The following is a 12,091-nucleotide window of genomic DNA, read 5'->3' on the forward strand; positions in this document are numbered from 1 at the left end:
AGGGAACCAGCAGAGGGGAAGGATTTCAGCGTGACACCAATGGAGAGGAGAGTGAGATGGAGGAGGCGGTGTCAGGGCTCCAAGACCCTTCAAGCGAAACTAGCGGAGAGAGTGCTGGCACGCCCCTGCCTTCCCCTTACTTGCGCAGACGCGTTCCTTGCAGAGAACATAGGAGGAGACTTGGGGTCAAACAGCTTTTATGCTGGAAGAGATTCAAGAAACGCCCATTGACGGATTCTGCAAGTGACTAACAGGTCACGGAGGGTGAGCTCTAACCCTAAACCAAGTTGAGCTAACGATCTAATTGAACTGAAGGCAATTTACGCACAAGTAACCCCTTACAACCATTACACTTTACATAAGGCTTTCCAAGATCTTAACTTGTAAGCTCTTTGCTTCAGTCTATTTACAAAAGGGGAAGGCGGACTTCCTGTTTTGAATCTTCCCCGTTCGATGCCAAATTAAGATATTTAAAGATCCAATTTTCCGTTTTACTCACGGGTTGTTGTTTAAAATCCAATTGTCCACAAGAAAAAGTCAGCGCTCTCCGGCAACAGCAATGCGGCTTCACTCCGTGAAAGAAGCGGTCGATTCAAAGCACTGCGCCGCTCACCCCACATCGCTCCGGATCCCCAAACCAGGGTTTCCCCGCAAGCACGGGAGGCGCAAAAGGTGCAAGCCGAATCCCAGGTTCACAAGCTTCTTCCGCTTGTGATTTCAATGGGTCTCCGCCTTCGCCGTGGCGGTTCAGACCCAACTTTCCACGGAGCAAGTTCCTCCCGATCGGAGGAGCTCCGCCATTGCCGGGGGCGCCATCCCGGAAGCCCAGAGGCAACTGGTTTCTGGGACTAAAATGTGTTAGAAATGTGATTTACCATATTTTTCGCTTCATAAGACACACTTTTTTCTTCCTAAGAAGTAAGGGAAAATGTCTGTGCGTCTTATGGAACAAATGTGTGGTCCCTGGAGCCAAATTGCCCAGGCGCAAAAAGCAGATCATGCTCTTTCTTTTTTTGAAAGACGGAAGGGGGTGTTGAAACAAAGCCGCTAATGGGCATGCGATCGGGGAGGGAGATAAGGGATGCTAGCAATAAAGGAGGCTGCCTGGGGGGGAGGGTAAAGACAGCGAACTTGCAAGGAGAGGAGACAGGAAGATTAAAGCAATGAGGAGAGAAATTAGAAGAAAAGGAGGAGCAAAAAACTGCCCTAGCTAAGGAAAAGACACTAAGGCAAACAAGAGGGAAGGGAGTGTTGAAAGGAAACAGCTGATCAGTAAGCGATCAGGAGGGAGATAAGGGTCACTAGAGATAAAGGAGACTGCCTGGGGGGGGGGAGGTAAAAGCCCATGGATCCTCAGGATTTTTGCATTGGGTCACCCTAAATTCACCATCAGATCATGTAGCATGTCCATGGCTACAGCCTGTACCAAAAAAATCACACACCCACTGTTGAGTGGGGCCACAGTGGCGCAAAAACGTGGTTACAAAGCACAGATCCACATGGATTCTCAGGATTTTTGCACTGGGCTACCCCAAACTCACCGTCAAATCACATGTCTCTGGCCACAGCATGAACCACAAAAATCATACATCCACTGTTTCGTTCAGAATATTTTTTTCTTGTTTTCCTCCTCTAAAAACTAGGTGCATCTTATAGAGCGAAAAATATGATACCTCCCTGGGAAAGTTCTTTCACCCAGCATGCAGTGGAATTCCCCCATGTTGAAAGACACACTAAAAACAGATTAAAAAATATAAGGGGAGTCCCTTTATGCAGTGCATAGTTAAACTACAGAACTCCCATCCCCAGGTTGCGGGGTTCCCATAATGAGCATCTGGTTGGCTCCTGTGAGAACAGGATCCCAGACTCAATGGGAGGCCCCCTTTGGCCTGATCTAGCCTGCTCAACTTACGTTCTGACTTCCCATTGATCACTAGCTTCTCCACTCTGGCTGCACACCCCTTTTTAATCCAGCAGAGGGCAGAGCAGGTGGTTCCAGGCGGCTCAAGGAAGTGAGCTGGGCTGCACAGCAGAGCAAAGGAAGCTACTATTCGGATTTTACCCAGGAATCGCTCCCCTTGTGTTTTCATGGGATTACCTGCCAGCTGAACGGGCCATGGGGGTCTGATCCAAGCACACACAAGACCCATAGCTGTCAACTATCCCTTATTTGGCGGGAAAGTCCCTTATCCCAGGGCCGTGTCCTGCTGCTGTCCCTTCTTGATGATGTCCCTTAAATTTCCCGGGTTTCAAAGGAAGCAGCTCCTCTCCCTCCCTCTCTGCCGGCCAGGGAGGAGGGAGGCTCCAACTGTGTTGCTTGGCTGCGCTGCTCACCCAATAAGGAGTCTAAGAACGACTGGGGGGGTGGAGCTTGCATTCCTTGCGCCAATCAAATTGGCCATGTTGCCTGGGTACTCACCTTTGCTCAGCGCTTCCCAGCGGTGGTTTTCCTTGCTGCATCCCCTTTGCCGGGTTGCTGCGCTGTGGGAACCACCGCTTGAGGCTTCATTTGGCTGCTGGCTGGGCTTTCTGCCTATGGCTCGGAGGGGCTCAGAAGTTGAACATACCTGTGCCTGGAAAATCCCTTATTTTGGCTACTGATCCCTTATTTTCGAGGCTGCTGCTCCCTTATTTTCAAGTCTGTAAGTTGACAGCTATGACGAGACCAGCTCCTGCCCATCCTTGATCTCAGGACCGCAGAGGGTGCATAGAGATGGAAAATCCTTGGGCTTTCTCTCTCCTAGGAAAACAGGGAGGTGGGTTTCATAAAGCCAGGAATGGCAAAACGAAAAAGGACATTTTGCTTGCCTTTCTGCTGGAGCTAATGGCAGGCTCGTGCCAATCAATACCTCTAAAGTTCAATTATTTATACCTCCATTTCCCTACGATGGGAGCTGTTGCTGCTGCTGGGCTCTGGTTTGGCTGGGCATGCAAGTTTGCCTGGGGGTGGGGGGTTTGCCTCCTTTTTAATAAAGACCCACTTGGCATCCTCCTCCTGTTCCAGGAAAGGAGTCAGCCAAAGGGTTAACCGCTTTTGCATCTCAGCAGATGTTTTCCCAGCTAACAGCTGGTGATATTGGAATTGATCCATACAGTTAATTTGTATGAACTGCTCTGGGGGGTTTAAAGCAAGCAGCTTCACAAAGATGTGGGCAGTTAAAAATGTGTGTGCTTTTTTTGGGGGGGGGGATATTGGGAAATCAATTTTAAAAGTGCAGAAACACAGAAAATCCCAGGCATGCCCATTCATAGTGCTGATTCCACTATGAAATAGATTTTCACTGTTTCGTGGGATAACCAGCCTGATCTGATCTCCGCTGAATCATCTCTTCCTAGTTATTTGTACCATTGTGACATTTACCCAGGGGTGCCAGGTGGTCTGCAGACTTCTCCCCCCGCCCCGCCTACATGTTATCTTCACAACGACCCTTTGAGGTAGGTCAAGCCAAGAGATAATTACTGGCCCGCAAGCGTCATGGCTGAGTGGCAGGATTTGAACCCCTAACCCAGGACATCCAACCACTACACCACAATGACATCTGCAAGATCTAGGGTCATTAGGATGCCCTCTTTGCTCCCAGGAAGAGAGGCCTGTTCCACTCATGAGGCAATAATAATAATATTAATAATAATAATAATAATAATAATAATAATAATAATAATAAGAAGAAGAAGAAGAAGAAGAAGAAGAAGAATTCCCTCCCATCTGGCTGAGTTTTCCCAGCGACTCTGGGCAACTATAATATTAGCAGCAATGAGATTTGCTATTAAAGAATTAGAATCCCAGAGACCCTTTCCTGTAAGCTTTAAATTATTATTATTATTAAACCTCTGTAGGTTTAAATGTCTGCTTGGGTCCACTTGGGTCTACAGGCTCAAAATGTGAAGGGCACAGCACAACCATCCTGGTTAGTAGCCATTGATAGCCCTCCTCCTCTATGAATTTGTCTAAGGATAGCTCTACACACAGGGGAAACCCCCGCTATAAATAAGTCAGAAATTAAATCGTAACAAAAGAAGAAAACTATGTAAAAATTGCATATAATTTTTTTGCTCTCTGGCGCCATCTGGTGTTGCATGTTTATAATGTTTATTGACTAATGTAAAGGTAAAGGGTAAAGGGACCCCTGACCATTAGGTCCAGTCATGGCTGACTCTGGGGTTGCGGCGCTCATCTCGCTTTACTGGCCGAGTTAGCCGGCATACAGCTTCCGGGTCACGCGGCCAGCATGACTAAGCCGCTTCTGGAGAACCAGAGCAGCGCACGGAAACGCCGTTCACCTTCCCACCTGGAATTGTACCTATTTATCTACTTGCACTTTGACGTGCTTTCGAACTGCTAGGTTGGCAGGAGCAGGGACCGTGCAACGGGAGCTCACCCTGTCGCAGGGATTCGAACCGCCGACCTTCTGATCGGCAAGTCCTAGGCTCTGTGGTTTAACCCACAGCGCTACCCGTGTCCCTTATTGACTAATGTATCTGAGTCCTAATCATCTTTTAAGACCATCTAGGTTGGTGGCCTCCTGTGGCAGAGAGTTCCGCAGTTTAACTCCATCTGTCCTGAATCTTTCCGCTATTCAGCTGCATTGGATGTCTGCGAGTTCTTGCATTAGGAGAGAGGGAGATAAGCTTTCCCCTCTTTTCTGCATGCCTTGCCTCCTTTTAGAAAATTCTGTCCTGCTGCCTCTTCCTCGCCTTCTCTCTAGGCGAAAAAGCTACGGTCTTTCTTTGCGGGAGAGTCTCTCTATCGCCTGGCTCCCTGTGGCTGCCCTTTCCTGAACTCAGCAACACAATATCTTCTGCAGAACGATGTTTGCAAACGCCTGCGAGCGCTTTTGCTATTGTGCCGGGTTCAGGAGCTGCCCACTAACCAAACAATAACTTTCCCCAACCTGCTCCAGCAAGTGGCTTTACCCTGAGCCCCAGGCCACAGGCCTATCTGGCTCCATACTGCCCACCCTGGCTGGCAGCAGCAACCACCGCAGCCCTCCAGGATTCCAGCTGGTGAATTTCTCCAGCTCTGGCAGGAGACGCCAAGACGACGGAAGCCGAGCCTGTCAGCGTGTAAAGGAGATGCTCTTATCACGTCTGCGTGAGTGTTTTGGAGCTGCTCCAGAGAACCGGATACTGCGGCTGAAGGGAGATGGGTTTTCAGGATCGCTTCCACTTTGCACCTCGCGCTTGGCTCCCTCGGCAGCATCGCAAAGGCAAACGGCATCCAGGCTGCCCCACAGGTGTGGGGGGCTGCTTCCTGGCATGTTTGGCCACAGAAGCAGTGTGGTGTAGTGGTTAGAGTGTTGCACTAGGGCCTGGGAGAGAGCAGGGTTCGAATTCTGCCACTCAGCAAGGAAGCTCACTGGGTGTGGCCTTGGGGGGCCAAGCACTAGCCTCTGTGGATGTCTAGTGTTGCCCCCTTGGTCACTCCCTGGGTGGGGGGGGTGTGCGTGTATGTGCTCTCACGCTTGGGGAATTATGGCAGGATGCCCTGTTCCTGCTGCCTGCTTCTTGGTCCATGGAGGGAGGTGGAGCCCAAATTCACCTTTCTTTAAGGGTTAAAATGGCGCTGGAATGAGGAGAGACGGTTAAAGTATGGATTTTCTATGAATTTATAAAGCTAGGTATCTTCCCTGAGCTGTCAAATCAAAAGGCTACATTTAGGCATAATATTTGTGTAGCTATGGCTGATTTTCGCTAATGGGAAAACCATAGCTTTAACTATACGGGCCTTTCTCAGCAAGGGGATGTCTGTGCTAGGAAAATAGGAACACCCTATTCCGTCCCCTCCATTTCTCCAGTGAATAGAGGGACGTCCGGTTCCAGAAGATGTCCCAGGCCTGCTCAAGGAAACCGCCCCCCCCGCCCCAGCTCTGGACCAAGCGAAAGGTGCAAAGGGAGCTGAGCTCACTTCCAGGCTGAATCTGAAGGGGATTCACACCACAACCTGGCTGCCCGCTTCAGGTGCCGCTGCAGAATGGCTCAGAGACATTAGTCTGGAAAGAGGAGCAGCTGTAGACGGAACGGGGGGCCTGTTTCTGGGGGAGCCCTGTGGATGTGGCGGGGACTACGCCACAGGGTTCCTAGTGCAAATTGGAGCTCTTGGCCTGGGCTTAGGATTTGAAGCCAAGGCTGCTGTGCCAGGGGAACCACTCCTTCTGGTATGGTCTAGGGGAGCGATGGGCAGAGGCTGGTGGCCAACGAATTGGCTGGCTCTCCTTCCTTCCTTAGCCGAGTATGTGTGGAATCAGAATCATAGAGCTGGAAAAGGACCCCCAAAGGTCATCCATCTAACCCTCTGCCATGCAGGAATGTAACACCTTGAACTTGGCCCCCAACCAGCTCCGATCTCCGAGCACAGGTGTTGCACACTGACAAGGTCTCGCTCCTGTCAGCAATTGCGCTGCAGCATCCTGCACTAACCATAGCTTCCAGATCAAACAGGGGGGAAGTCCCACATTGAGTGCACTGCAGCAATCTCTTCTTCGGGGCAGGGACCTGCCATGCTTCTTATGCGCTCCTCAAAGCCCCCCCCCCTGCCTTCTGCAGCCTGGAGTCGGCCAGATGTTCAGCACCGCTGCTCCCAGGCAGCACAGCCGTGTTGCCCCAGGGGCTGATGGGAGTCGTAGTCCAAAACATCCCCAGAGGGTGCACATCAGTGACAGGCCATAAATAATATCCTAAAGGGTTGGCAGCCCTGCAAAACAGCTCGCAGCCTCCCCTCCGAACAGCTGGACGCTTAAAATCCTAAATCCGGGAGCAACACTGGCCCAGATGGGATTAGTTTGTGAATGGAGGATCCGGCGAGGATTAAGGTCCGAAAGCACTCAAAGGGAAAAGCCCCGGGAGATCAAACACAGCGAGGGAAAGCCCCAGGAATGGAGTGAAGGCGTGGGGCAGAATTTGTCCAGGGGTCTGGTTCCTCCCTCCAAGGCAGCATGGGGGCAAAGAAGGGCAAGGTCAGGCAGAGTTTCCAGAGGAAGCAGAGCTGTGGAGGAGACCCTGTGAGAGGCAGCGTGGAGTAGTGGTTAGAGTGCCGGACTAGGACTTGTGGGACCAGGGTTCGAATCCCCACTCAGCCACGAAGCTCCATGGGGTGTGACCTTGGGGGGCCGGCCACTGCCTCTCAGCCAAATTACCTCGCAGGGTGGTTGTGGGGATTAAATGAGGAGGGGGAGGGAGGCTCTGCTCGCCTTGAGCCCCTTGGAGGAAAAGGGGGGGGGGGGAGAAGAAATGGAAAGCGCTTCCAGAGGACACTTTCTCTGGCCCCGCCTTAAGAGATCTCCCGGAAGAAGGGAAAAGGGTCAGGGTAGAAATCCCAGCAGAGAACTGCAAGTATGTGTGGCATAGCTGTCAACCGTCCCTTATTTGGCGGGAAACTCCCTTATCCCAGTGCCGTGTCCCGCTGCTATCCCTTATTGATGATGTCCCTTAAATTTCCCGGGTTTCAAAGGAAGCAGCTCCTCTCCCTCCCTCCCTCCTTGCCGGCCAGGGAGGAGGGAGGCTCCAGCTGTGTTGCTTGGCTGTGTTGCTCACCCAATAAGGAGTCTAAGAATGACTGGGGGGTGGAGCTTGCATGCCTTGTGCCGATCAAATTGGCCGTGTTGCCTGGGGACTCGCCTTTGCTCAGCGCTTCCCAGTGGAGAGGTGAGGGTGGTTTTCCTTGCTGCATCCCCTTTGCCGGGTTGCTGCGCTGTGGGAACCACCGCTTGAGGCTTCGTTTGGCTGCTGGCTGGGCTTTCTGCCTTTGGCTCGGAGGGGCTCAGAAGTTGAACATACCTGTGCCTGGAAAATCCCTTATTTTGGCTGCTGATCCCTTATTTTTGAGGCTGCTGGTCCCTTATTTTCAAATCTGTAAGTTGACAGCTATGGTGTGTGGACCAGGGCAGCCACGGCACTTTTTAAAGAGCTTTATGGTATCTTAATAAGGACTGCTTCTCAAAGCACTTTAAAGCCTTTAAAACAGCTCTGAAAAGATGATTTGGAATACATAAAGTCAGAAAAATCTAGAGTTGCAAGGGATTCCAGGGACCAGTTCAACCATCACAGTGCATCTAAAAAAACCACTGGAAGGGCCATCCGACCTCTGCTTAAAACGAAGAAGAGTCACCACCTTCTGAGGTAGTCCTAGCTGTTGTCTCCTTCCTGCTCGTTTGCCAAGACCTGAACCTGATGGCTGGTGCTTTTGACGCTGAAATAAAAAATTTAAGGTTATATATATAATGTTCATAAATGCATATATAAACCACATGTCTGAAACCCCACAGAAAAAGTCCTGAAACCATTTTGCCCCTCCCAAATTGACCTCAAATATTTCTCTGCAAGGTCAAAGGAAAATGGAAAAGCCTCCCCATTGTCTTTTCCTTCACAAATCCTGTCTTAAGGGTATGTCTGTGTATGAATAGGGTGAGCCTGTGACCTGGCTCAGGAACAAAAGACAGGCCAGGCTCCCCAGGATATCCAATCAAGTGAGCATTAACAGGTAACCTGCCAAACAGGAGGTAAAACAACGCACTCAGATTTCTGTTGTAGACCGCCCTTTCTGTTATGTAGGTATGATGAGTCTGGGGGTGGTATTGAGCTACACCCATTTCTGTGATGTATGTATGATGTTTCTGGGGGTGGTCTTGAGCTCCAGGGCAGGGAATTTAAAATGTCTATATAAGGGTGGGCACACCTTTGTTCTGGGTCCTCCTCCTTTCCTGCATGTGAGGGGAGCACCCTGTTGCAACAGCTTTAATAAAGATCAGGCTTACAAGCTGCTTTGCTTCTCAATATTCTCTGGTTGGCCTCTGTTATTTTCTCCGACCGATGGAGAACCTACGAAGGACTCTATAAGGGCTTTTGTGTCCCCCATAAGGAAATAAGGGCAGATTTTTGTTTATTACAACACCCTTTCTTCCTTTTTAAAATAATTCTCTTTTTGGGTCCCTGGCGCTGTGGGTTAAACCACAGAGCCTAGGACTTGCCAATCAGAAGATTGGCGGTTCAAATCCCCGCGACAGGGTGAGCTCCCGTTGCTCGGTCCCAGCTCCTGCCAACCTAGCAGTTCAAAAGCACCTCAAAGTGCAAGTAGATAAATAGGTACTGCTCCGGCAGGAAGGCAAACGGCGTTTCCGTGCGCTGCTCTGGTTCGCCAGGAGCGGCTTAGTCATGCTGGCCACATGACCCGGAAGCTGGACGCCGGCTCCCTCGGCCAGTAAAGCGAGATGAGCGCCACAACCCCAGAGTCGGTCACAACTGGACCTAATGGTCAGGGCTCCCCTTTACCTTTACCTTTACAGCAGCAGTGCCACCTTCCAACAGTCTAACTTCTCCCACAAAGGCGCACTCCTCCTCCGTTGACTCCCAAGACGGACGGACGGATGCCAACAACGACAGATTACTCCAGCCCAGGCAGAGCTGGGACTCTCCCAACCAAGCTGACTCAGATTTGATATGGCTGTGGCAGACGTCTGCATCCACGCTTGGGCTGGGCGGATGAGAGCCTGCGCCCACAATCCAAGGCATGTCCGAGGGTTTGTGGGCGAGGGATGTGGAAGAGATGGCCATGACCTGGGAAAAGGCAGGACCCAAAGCCCCAAAAGGAGCAAGGGTGGAGGACGGCAGAGGAAAGGGTCTCCGACGGAGCTTCTAGACCAAACAAAGGCTGGAAGGCTATCTGTCCGGGATTCTTTAGGTTCGATTCCTGCGTTGTGGGAGTTGGACTAGATGACAACATAACAGGCTGCTGGATAAGTCCAGGGACCATCTCACTGAGCATCCTTTTCTCACAGTTGCCTGCAAGCAGAATTCCAAGCATTGCTGCCACCACTCTGGGAGAGAGTTCTATACTTCAACTACGGGCTGCATGAATAAGGACCTTCTTTTTATCTTCCAGCAGACTCTTGGGCATCCCTTCCAACTCTACAATTCTGTAATTCATTAGATGTTTTCAAACACATGTTGGATGGCCATACCTGAAGGAGCGCCTCCACCCCCATCGTTCTGCCCGGACACTGAGGTCCAGCTCTGAGGGCCTTCTGGCGGTTCCCTCACTGCGAGAAGCGAAGTTACAAGGAACCAGGCAGAGGGCCTTCTCGGTGGTGGCGCCTGCCCTGTGGAATGCCCTCCCATCAGATGTCAAGGAAATAAACAACTACAGTGGTACCTCGGGTTACATACGCTTCAGGTTACAGATGCTTCAGGTTATAGACTCTGCTAACCCAGAAATAATACCTCGGGTTAAGAACTTTGCTTCAGGATGAGAACAGAAATCGTGCTCCAGTGGCGCGGTGACAGCAGGAGGCCCCATTTGCTAAAGTGGTGCTTCAGGTTAAGAACCGTTTCAGGTTAAGAACGGCCCTCCAGAACGAATTAAGTTCTTAACCAGAGGTACCACTGTACATGACTTTTAGAAGACATCTGAAGGCAGCCCTGTACAGGGAAGTTTTTAATGTTTGATGTTTTATTGTTTTTTTAATATTCTGCTGGGAGCTTCCCAGAGTGGCTGGGGAAACCAAACCAGATGGGCGGGGTATAAATTATTATTATTATTATTATTATTATTATTATTATTATTATTATTATTATTATTTTCTGCCAGGGATTCTTTAGCTGCCCCCCACTTTCTGCCCACCCACAGCAGAGGGTGACTGCAAGGCGCAAAGGAAGCTCCTTTCCCCTCTTGTGGGCTGAGCGTCCTTGCCAGCGTGTGCCAACTCACCAGCCCCTGCCCCTCTCTTGTCCTCCTTCTACCCAACAACTGGAAGAGAAGCGGGTGTTCATCATTGCTTTATTGATCATCTGGCATTAAATGCTCTTGCCTTAAATGTATTCCCAATTGATCTGAGCTCAGGCTCTGCACAGCTCCTGCCAAGCCTCCTATATTGTTCTGTGGCTGGTTTGCCGGGGAGAGAGAACAGGGCGTGTGTCCCAGTTCCGTGCCAAGCCAGGGCCCATGAGCCCCTTTTTAACTCTTCCTCCTCCTAGCACATGGACTGGATGACCCCGGTGTGCCCTTTGCGGGGCTTCCCTCCCACTTGACCCAGAAGCTGCGGTCAGGGCAGAATGATTGCTGGCAGGAGAAAGGCCTTATCTCCAAATCTGCCCTGGTTCCCCATTTACTTACTGGGCCAGGTTCAAGGTGTTACAATTAGCATATAAAGCCGTTGACAAGCTTCGGACCACTTTACCTATGAGATTGCTTGACTCCTGACTGCTTGTAAGAACCTGGCCACTTAGTGCGGCACTTTGGAACTCCCTGCCTATTGATATCGAACAGCCGTCTTCGCTGCACTCTTTTCCACCGCCTGCTAAAAACACTCTTGTTTGGGCAAGATGCTGAGAAATACTGGTGCGACTTTTAACCTGTTTGAGTATTTTTAGTCTTTTGTATGTTCTAAACGTATTCTTGCATTCCACACACCCCTTGATTTTCTTGTTTTATTCTTTTTTCATAAAATGCTTTGAGCCATGGGTAGGCAAACTAAGGCCAGATGGCTGGATCCGGCCCAATCGCCTTCTAAATCCGGCCCGCAGACAGTCCGGGAATCAGCATGTTTTTACATGAGTAGAATGTGTGCGTTTAATTAAAATGCATCTCTGGGTTATTTTGGGGGCATAGCTGGACCATCAAGAAGGCTGATCGCTGAAGAATGGATGCTTTTGAATTATGGTGCTGGAGGAGACTCTTGAGAGTCCTATGGACTGCAAGAAGATCAGACCTCTCCATTTTGAAGGAAATCAGCCCTGAGTGCTCACTGGAAGGACAGATCCTGAAGCTGAGAAGAGAAGACTCCCTGGAAAAGACCCTGATGTTGGGAAAGATGGAGGGCACAAGGAGAAGGGGACGACAGAGGACGAGATGGTGGGACAGTGTTCTTGAAGCTGCCAGCATGAGTTTGACCAAACTGCGGGAGGCAGTGGAAGACAGGAGTGCCTGGCGTGCTCTGGTCCAGGGGGTCACGAAGAGGCGGACAAGACTAAACAACTAAACAACAGGAATTCGTTCATTCCCCCCCCCAAATATAGTTGGGCCCCCAATAAGGTCTGAGGGACAGTGGACCAGCCCCCTGCTTAAAAAGTTTGTTGAGCCCTGCTTTGAGCTTTTTCGGCT

This window comes from Podarcis cretensis (genome assembly GCF_951804945.1).
Source record: "Podarcis cretensis genome assembly, chromosome: 8".
NCBI lineage: Eukaryota > Metazoa > Chordata > Lepidosauria > Squamata > Lacertidae > Podarcis > Podarcis cretensis.